The 9,733-nt window shown below is 39.0% G+C and overlaps 1 protein-coding gene across 2 annotated transcripts in view; it reads left to right on the top strand.

Annotated features, from left to right (window-relative positions):
• Window positions 1-206: 206 nt before the first annotated feature.
• RAP1B (RAP1B, member of RAS oncogene family) overlaps window positions 207-9,733 on the top strand; it is a 45,838-nt gene continuing 36,311 nt past the window's right edge. The window contains exon 1 of one of the 2 annotated variants that reach the window (XM_068971850.1): window positions 207-354. The gene's annotated coding sequence lies outside the window, so the exon portion shown is untranslated. Of the gene's footprint in view, window positions 364-9,733 lie in introns of both variants that reach the window. The other variant, XM_068971852.1, reaches the window with a different exon arrangement.

The following is a 9,733-nucleotide window of genomic DNA, read 5'->3' as shown; positions in this document are numbered from 1 at the left end:
AGAAGTCAAGGCGAGGCCGAAGGGGCAAGGTGGAGAAGGAAGAGAAACACCGAGGAGGAAATGCTGCGAAAGGGGCCCGGCGTCGGCACGAGTGGCCCCGCCCCTCGACTCTCTCGCCCCGCCCTTCGGTGCCGCCCCGCCCGCGGACGGAAGCGAGAGCGAGGCTGAACGCCTGACGTCAAGGCGACACCGCCAACCTCGCCCAGAGTCAGGCGTGTAAACCAGCCGGAGCGGCGGCGGCGGCGGCAGCAGCAGCAGCAGCGGTAGCGGCAGGACCGCCGTGGCGCCGGGAGCAGCGACCCGGAGGGAGCGTGAGGCGACGCTGGCTGCGGGCACCCGGTGACAGCGCGAGAGGTTGGCAGAGTGCGTGCGTGGCCACTGAGGGGAGCGGCGGCGGCGGCCGCGCGGGGCGGGGGCCGGGCGCCTGCGGAGGGGAGCTGATGGGGTGCGGCGCGGGCCGGGCGGGGCGCGCGCGACGGTCAGGGGGCCAGGGCGGCGGCGGCGGCGACGGCGGCCTTGCAGCGCGGCAGGTGGTGCTGGGGCCCGGCGCCGGTGCGGCGAGCGCGCTGCCTCCCAGGCCGGCGGGGACGAGCCGCCGCCGCGGGGGAACAGCGCGCTTTGCGGAAGGGGTCAAATGTCTGAAATATGGCGGAGGAAGTGAGAGCCCGAGGACCCCCCCACCCGCCTGCTCGTTTCTGGCCGCGGCCGCCGCTGCCTCTCAGCTGCCCGCCGTCCCTCGCCGGAAGACTCATCTCCCCGCCCCGGAGCCCCCTTGCCGGCCGCCTCGGTTCCTTCCCGGGTGTGAGTGGAAGTTAGAACGGAAACCAGAAAGTTGTCTTTTGCGGAGACTCAGCTTCCCCCAGTCCCGAGCAGGGGCGGAGAGCTTTCGGGGGAAACCACTCCCCGGCGCCTTGCGGGCTCGAGCCTGACAGGGGAAAAGTTTGCCTGAAACCGGGCTGGTTTGCTCCATTTGTTGCGGGAAGTGGCAGGAGGAAGGCAGCGGAGGGAGCCCCACCTAATCTGGCAGCAGCCACCGCAAAGAGAAAAACTATTAAAGGGGCCTTTCCAATCGTCAGGAAGAGGAAATCTCTTTCTCTTACAGAGGGAAAGAAAATCCAGGAAGTTTGTCGTCTTCTCTTTTTCGGACATCTCGGTGTGTCTAATCCTAACACTGTCAGCTCCATGAATATTGTTTAAAACTACCCCCATTGAATCTAACCATCCTAATTTTCCTTCTGAAAACACCGATAGCTTTTGGAGAAAAGACTGTCCTTGCTGAGTTTAAGCTGACCATTTGCTTCCTCCTCGCTTGCTCCCTCTTAGTAGTTTAGAACAACATTTTTGCCCTGCAGCTCTTGTTCGAAGTGAAGATGAGCAGTTGTGTGTTACTGTAATGGGAAATCACGTTTTAACGGGGTAGAAAGTTGACACTGAAGATTGTGATTTTAATATTTTAAAATTCAAGCTGATTGGATTTTTGTTTTGCTAGTAGCATGGCATCTACTATATAAACATCTAAAATATAATTTATAATTCTTATAAAGCTTAAAGGTTTCAACTCGAAGATTCATATTTTTATCCTCTTATTTTGTAATTAGAATGCTATTTGGACTTGCTCAACAAAATCTTAGCAAGAGGTAATTTAAAAAGGGGAGACGTTCATTTAACTTATAGCTGGTATCACTCGTGAAAACTGAACCTTGAATAGTATTTGAGTCATAATGTAGTCATGGGACTTTTTAAGGGCCGGAAAGGGCTATTTAGATCGTCCACTCCCACCCGCTGAACTTACGGTGGAGGAAACTGAGACCTAGAAGAGATAAGATAACTAGTCAGTGGTCCTGCTGACTTGAAGGACAGTAAATGGCAACCCACTCCAGTGTTCTTGCCTGGAGAATCCCAGGGACTGGGGAGCCTGGTGGGCTGCCGTCTATGGGGTCACATAGAGTCGGACATGACTGAAGCGACTTAGCAGCAGCAGCAGCAGTCTATCCATAGTAGAGAAGCTGGAGGAAAAAATAACGACGTTTTTATGGTGAATTATTACATTTTGTAGAGGATAGACGTCCCATCAAGTACCTTAGTCAGTGTAGAAGAACCCTTTGGGTAGTTTCATTACCAGATTTTAAGAGAGGAAGTTGATATTCAGAATGATTAAATAACTTTAAGGACACAGAGCCATGAATGATAGTCTTATTTGAGCCCATCCATACTTTTGGTCTCTGCATTGTTGTGAAGGTGGTTTCACTTGATTTTCTTTCTGTCATTCATAATAAATTCTGAGACTCCCTTATCTGAAGAAGCCAGAAAGTAAATCTTTGAAACACCTGTATCCAGTTTGGTTTTAATGTTCCAGGTATGGGAATACAACTGAAGAACCCAATAATAAACTGACTTTATTTTAAAATGTGGTGTGGGTTCATGACAGTGTTGTTCCTTCTGTCCCCTAACCCCTACCCTCCCCCACCCTATGAAAATAGTATCGTGTCTTCTATGGCAAGTATCGCTTCCTCCCGTCTGTTATTTTACCTGTTTTTTGTTATCCCACTAAATTATAAACTCCATGTATTGTTTGTATGCCCTGAAACACAGGCATAGTATCTTAACGTAGAGATAATACCGGTTTGTTAAATGTAAGTACCATGAGGGTAGGAACTTGACCCGTTTTATTCTCTACTGTATCTTCATTCCTAGAACCTTGCCTATGCATAGTGTTTAGCATTTATATTTAGATATTAACTAATGAATATTTAAAAGAGATGATATTTGAAGAGATCTTTGTATTCCTTCAAAAAGAAACATTTCCACATTGGCTTTGGAGCCATTTTAATTTTTACAGATTGATTTTTATCCTCAAAGCGATCTTGTACTGTGGCATTTCAGTATTTTCTCTTAGCTGTATAAAGTGAAAGAGTCCCCATGGTAAGGAGCCACCATGTAAGGAGGGTGTTATCAAGTGTGTCCTCTGATATAATTCAATATTGGTAGAAGGCTGATGTGGAGATTGATAACATAGTAACTAATTATACATGTTGTTTTAAATATAAACTCTAAGCTTTGGGTGAGAAATTATCCATGTTCAGTTTTCTTTGACTTTTTTTGTAGGTATTTGATCAGTGTTTATTAAGGCAGTGAAATTAGGGAATAGATCTCATACAAATAGAATTTGGTTAATTTTTCAAAGATGTCATTTATTTTTCTTCCAAAAGTGTAAGTAGACAGTTTTATTATTGAATATCAGGATCTTACTGGTATGAATGTGTCATTTTCCCAAAGACTTAATGTGTTTTTGGGTTATGTATTGGTAAAGAGGGAGTGGTTATTGATCTGTAGTGTTTAGATTTGACCGACACGGGGAGTAGTTTAGTATTTATGAACTGAATAGTCAAAAGCTGTCTTCTATTATGGCAATGATGTAACATGTTCAGTCTATAGAAAATCTTGATAAAGATTGGTTGTAAACTTTGTAAGACCATATAAGGTTGTAACTAAATTTATGCCTTGATTTTTTTTTCTTCTATCATTTTTGAAGACTCTTAATAAGAGTTGCCCTTTTCAAATTGGATTTCTTTTAGAAAAAGTTAAGAAACATTTTGGTTGATGATTCATTGTAACATTAGACATCTGCAAATGACTTGCCCTTGTGCTGAAAACCTAATGTTTTTCAGTGTTCTTAAAATATTTTGCAGTAGTACTAAAAGGTACTAATTATTACCTTTTGAGGACTTAAAAGTCCTGAAAAGACTTTTAAGTCATTTATTAGTCCTTTGGAAATTTTATGAATACAATGGAAGCAGTAGGTACAAGGAATAGAATGAAATTATCTATTTGCAATAAAGACTGGCTTGATGTTTAATCTCGTAGTTTGTTTGAACCTATTTGATCACTGGATTCTAAGACCAGTCCCTTTAATCTTATATTTTATATTTTATAGAAGAAAAGTTACCAGGAACTTTTTGCTGCCTTAAAAAAATTAAAATCACTTTTTAAAGTACACCACTAACAAAAAGAAATACCAGTTCTCCATACTTCCTAATACTGGTGTCTTTATTACCGATATTAGTCAAATAAAGGCTACATAGCAACTGATTATTATTTCAGTAATGTCTTAAAGAATTTTTCATTGTATCAATAATGGATCAAGATATTTAAACTTTTTTAAAGGAGCCAGCCTTATAACTTATTAAAGAAAGACATGACAATTTGAGGAAATGTACCAGGGTTTTAAATAATATTTAAATTACTTACCGAAAGGAAAAATACTGGGGGAGTTCCCTGGCGGTCCAGCGGTTAGAACTCCACACTTTAACTGCACAGGGCCTGGGTTCAGTCCCTGGTCAGGAACTAAGATCCCACAAGATACCCTGAGGCCAAAAAAAGAAAAAGGATGTATATTTGCCATATGAACTGAATAATTTCCATCTGGAATTTACTGTGTAGAACAATATTCTGGGATATTACTAAGTCTGAAATTGTATATGAGGTGCTCAAGTACTAGAAATATGTTCACATTTAAGTTAAGAATCTTAGTCTATTAAAAACTTACAGAATCATTATCTAATGTTCTGATTTTGTATTTCATATTGGACTGGTTCCTGACTGTTTTGTAATTTTGCAGTTGTGCGTGCACTAGGTGGTCTTGTCCAGTGGTGGATGGTGAGAGGTTTTAACTTCAACAGGTAGACTTAAAGATATTAAAGGAAGAGAGCATCCATTTAAACCAGTTATGCATAATTTTGATCACTTGTACATAATTTTGATCACTACTGATTTCTTGAAATCATCACTTTTACTACATGATAGAGCTGCTTCTTGAGTTTTTCAGTAGTTGCTTTGAGTATTTATTTCAGTAAGTAGTACTTTTAATAAAACAGTTTTCTCTCCTGTATTTAAAACTTAGCATTTTGCTAAGTAACTTTATTTTCAAAGTATACGGTGGACTAATTGCCCTATTGGTGGATCACTTCTACCTGTTGCTTTCCTCTTCTTTGCCTTCTGGGAAAGAAACAAAGATGAAAGAAAATCTGTTTTGTCCATTTAATAGCAGTTTTTGGCAAAAGCTTCTAAAGAGGAAATGGAAAATGTTACTCAAAATTCTAATTATCTGTATTTTCTATAATTTTTTCTTATTAGAATATGTTTTTCAATTCACTGTGTTCTAAAAAAAAATGGAGTTTCTAAAAGTTCTTAGATACTGGGAATAAGGACTATAAATAAAAGCTCTTTTTGTTTAATTAATAGTTTGTTGGTGTCAAAGTGGTGTGCATGTTGCATCCAACTTTTACCTTTGCTTTAAGGTTGTAGTGAGACTACATTATGCCCTCATAGTTAAATCTGCTGTTACTAAGATTTGTAGTTATCGTTAAGCTCTTCAGTATCTATAGCAAAACTGGGGAATACCTCAGGAATCTTGAATTCTGTACTGTACAGATAATAACAAAGGATGGTAATGAGGTATATAAACATGTGTATCATTGTGCTGCTCTTGAAATTGTTGAACTTGAGATATTACACTAAAGTGCTTTGAATACAGATAAGGATAATGAAGAAAATTAGTATCACTTGTAATTTTTACCAGTGCAGTGAATTTTAAGGCAAAATTTGTACTTCTTTTCTAAAGTTTTCCTAACCTCTTTGCTTCCTTGGTGGGAAAGATGGCATATACTACTTAGAGATATTGAGGATTCAGTGCAGTATTATTCATAAATGTTTATAAAATACACTAACGGGTAGTATTTTTGTTCTTTATGATAAAGCTTCTCTTCACCTTTAGCATTGCTAGTGCCAAGTAAAGTTGATTAGGTTACTTAATTTTTAAGATTCCTACTAAGGTGTGAATGAGAACTAAGGAAGAAAATTGTGATTGTGAACAAATAAATTGTCTAGCTCAGTGGTTTTCTAAGAATGGTCGAAGGAATCCTGGGGATTGCCTCAACATTTGCAGGGAGTCTACAAGTAGAAAACTTTTTACAGTAATACTGAGATGTCCTTTGCGTTTTCACTGTATTGATAGCTGTACCAATGTACAAAACCAAAAGTCGATAAAGCTTGACATCTTAAATCAGGTCAGAGTACCACACTGTATTAGCAGTCATTGTCTGTATTCTTTATTGCCATATACCACACTTTAAAAAAGAAAAAAGAAAACCTAAACACACTTGATGAAGAAGTTAAAAAAAAACCCAGAGCAACTTTATACACATCATTTTAGTATATTATGACTAAATAGAAAGTATGCTTAAAATACTTGTTTTCTTTTTCGCTCCTTACAGAAGTATAATGGTTGTCTCTATGGAAAGCATTTGTGTGATTATTTGAGTTGCAAGCTGAATCAGCCACTTTTTAAATGAACCCTGTTTTTATTTAAAAGAATGCTTGACAGACTGAAGAAGTTTTTCAGACTTGGGTATTACATTTTCTCTAAAGTGAACCTGTTGCTTTAAAAGGAAAAGATTGACAGTATTTATAAGCAATGGTTATAGTTCTAATTTTCAAGTGAAAATTAAAATTTTGTAAAATTTGTGTTAGTTAGCAACTGTGCTCTTCACAGTTTCTCAGTATCTTAAAAAAGTTTTCTGATGATACTGGTAATGTTAATAAACATGGTTTTTAAAATACTATGTAATAAAATATGTCAGTATTTGAAAATCGACATGACTCTCTAAGCAAGTATATTCCAAGTCACCAGTGCATGAAAATCATGCAGGGATAAGAAATCCTTCCAAAGTTCTAGCTAGACCACTGAGTCTTAATGTGATAGAGAACACAAGGTTTACTGATAAGGTTTATTGATTTATTGATAGATTCCAGTATATTGCAGCTAATAGAGGTTGGTATAGCATCAAAAGAGAATATCAGCATTTATTTGAAAGGCTGTTAAGATATTCCCATCTGTTTGTCTGGTTATTACATTTTTGTGTGTATTACTCATTTTTCCATGCTTTACAATATATTGAACAAATTTTTGTTGTGGGGGAAGAGAAGAATAGGAACCATAGATGAACACTGTGAGGCAAGTTTAGTTTCTTTTTTTTTTTTCCTGTTGAGCAGTCTATTCAACATTTGTGGGGGAGGGGGCCCACATCTCACTGCTTGCAGAATTTTAGTTCCTGGGCCAGGCATTGAACTGCCAGGTTTCCTGGCAGTGAAAGCACCGAGTCCTAACTACTGGACCAACAGGGAATTCCTCTCATTCAATTCTTGATCACAGTAATAGATTATGTAATTTTTTAAGCCACTTTCTGGTTTTAATACTTGTTTTGTACATCTGATGACTTAACCATAGATAGGTTACTGTATTCAAGTTTTGACATAACCTTGAATATATTTTTAATAGTTGTCTTTCACAATTTTAGGATATGTAGTAGCTTTCATCTGGTGACTCAGACAGTAAAGAATCTGCCTTCAACGTGGGAGATCTGGGTTTGACCCCTGGGTTGGGAAGATTCCTTGGAGGAGGTATGGCCACCCACTCCAGTATTCTTGCCTGGAGAATCCCCAGGACAGAGGAGCCCGGTGGGCTACAGTCCATGGGGTCAGAAAGAGTCGGACACGATTGAGCGACTAAGTACAGCACAGTAGCTTTCATACAGTGAAGCTATGTATTTTTTCCCCTTTCGAGCTTAATAATGTCTCCTTGACCTGAGAATTTGACGTGATAGTTCTCCAAAACAAATGATGTTTTTACCTTCTAGAAGAAAGTTGTTTCTTTTTTATGTTTAAGAACAAACCTCATTAAACAACCATTTTTATAAAAGTCGTGTCTTAGAGTTGTTCCAAATTTTAAAGGATTTTTAAGCTAACCTGCATGCAGTTCAAGTAATTTCAGATTATGAAAGAAGTAAGATACATAAATTATAGTCTGTAGCGTACCTAGTTTCTTGGAAATTTAGTGCCAGTTATTTCCCTGGAAATAATGGGTACGTTCTGTGAAGAAACAGAGTATTGAGTCTGAACATCACTACTTGGAAGAACAGGGTGTGTATCAGAGAAGAGGATATGATGTGGTTTAGAGAAGTGTAAAAAGGTAATAACTTCAGGATAGTTTCAGGGATTAAGTATTTAGAATTTCTGCTTCCATGAGCTAATCCTGTAGTAAGGTAGGGGAGTTTAATAGGAAGCTTTCGTGCTCCCTATATTAAATAATTAACTGGTCAGCCATTCTGGCTGTTCTGAATTAGAGAACATACGAAGATCATATTTTATGTCCTGGACATGCAAACTAGTCACAAAGTTGCCACTTGCAATTGCTTATATAGTTCTATTTGGTAACTAAACAAATGTTTGAAATTCCCTCTATTTTAGGCTTTTTTATACTTAAGCTCTTTTTTTTTTTTTTTGAGAGCTCTGTCTCGTATTTGGTCATCTTTCAACAAAGAAAGAGCTTCCCTCATAGCTCAGTTGGTAAATCATCTGCCTGCAATGCAGGAGACCTGGGTTCGATTCCTGGGTCGGGAAGATCCCCTGGAGAAGGAAATGGCAACCCACTCCAGTATTTCATCAGTACCATATTTCTCGATTCTATATATATATATGCGTTAATACACGTCATTCGTTTTTCTCTTTCTGACTGACTTCACTCTGTATAACAGGCTCTAGGTTCATTCACCTCACTAGAACTGACTCAAACGCATTTCCTTTTATGGCTGAGTAATATTCCATTGTGTATATGTACTACAACTTCTTTATCTGTTCATCTGTCAATGGACATCTAGGTTGCTATTGTCCTAGCTATTGTAAGTAGTGCTGCAGTGAACATTGGGGTACATGTGTCTTTTTCAGTTATGGTTTTCTTAGGGTATATGCCCAGTAGTGGGGTTATTGGGTCATTTGGTAATTTTATTCCTAGTTTTTTAAGGAATCTCCATATTGTTCTCCATAGTGGCTGTATCAATTTACATTTCCACTAACCGTGCAATAGGGTTCCCTTTTCTCCACACCCTCTCCAGCATTTATTGTTTGTAGATTTTTGATGATGGCTGGTCTGACAAATTGTATAATTTTAGTTGAGAGAATACAGTGTTCAATGGTTTGTCCTTATCAATTCCCATCATAGGCTATTTCTTACACTGAATTTTTTTAAATGTTACATTTATTTCCAGCTATAATCCCTCATTATTTAGGGCATCTCTCTCTTGAGGACTCATTCATCTGACTGCCTGTAATTGAGAGCTAGTTGTTCTCAGTTACTGTATGTTATGATTAAATTGTGTTATTATGCACAAAAGATTCTTAGCAAAGACATGAAAATTTAATCATCACAAAATGTAAATGGAAGTTCCAGATAATACCCAAATGAGTGATATAGATGAGTGCTTATAGAATCAAAGGAAGAAGTGAAAACTCTTAGACTTTAGTAGTCCAAGATGACCTTGAAAGTGAGGTCAGAGTGTACATGACATTGAAGGGGTTAGTTTTAGACAAACAGTGAACCCCAGGTAGACAACACAGAAATTAGAAAAGTGAAAAGTATGTTCAGGAGTATTTTGCTGTAGTAGATGTTTATGAAATGGATTATAGGTCCATAATACTTTACCTATAACCCTTGTGTTAGTCACTCAGTCGTGTCTGACTCTTTGCAACCCTGCAGACTGTGTAGCCCGCCAGGCTTCTCTGTCCATGGAATTCTCCAGGCAAGAATACTGGAGTGGATTGCCATTTCCTTCTCCAGAAGGAGATTAGGTGCCAGGTAATTAGGAATTCAGAACTTTGGGGAAAGTTTGTTTAGAATTTT

This window comes from Capricornis sumatraensis, chromosome 4, assembly GCF_032405125.1.
Source record: "Capricornis sumatraensis isolate serow.1 chromosome 4, serow.2, whole genome shotgun sequence".
NCBI classification, from domain to species: Eukaryota; Metazoa; Chordata; class Mammalia; order Artiodactyla; family Bovidae; genus Capricornis; species Capricornis sumatraensis.
The sequence above is the reverse complement of the archived record's forward strand: the minus strand, read 5'-3'. Positions and strand labels throughout refer to the sequence as shown.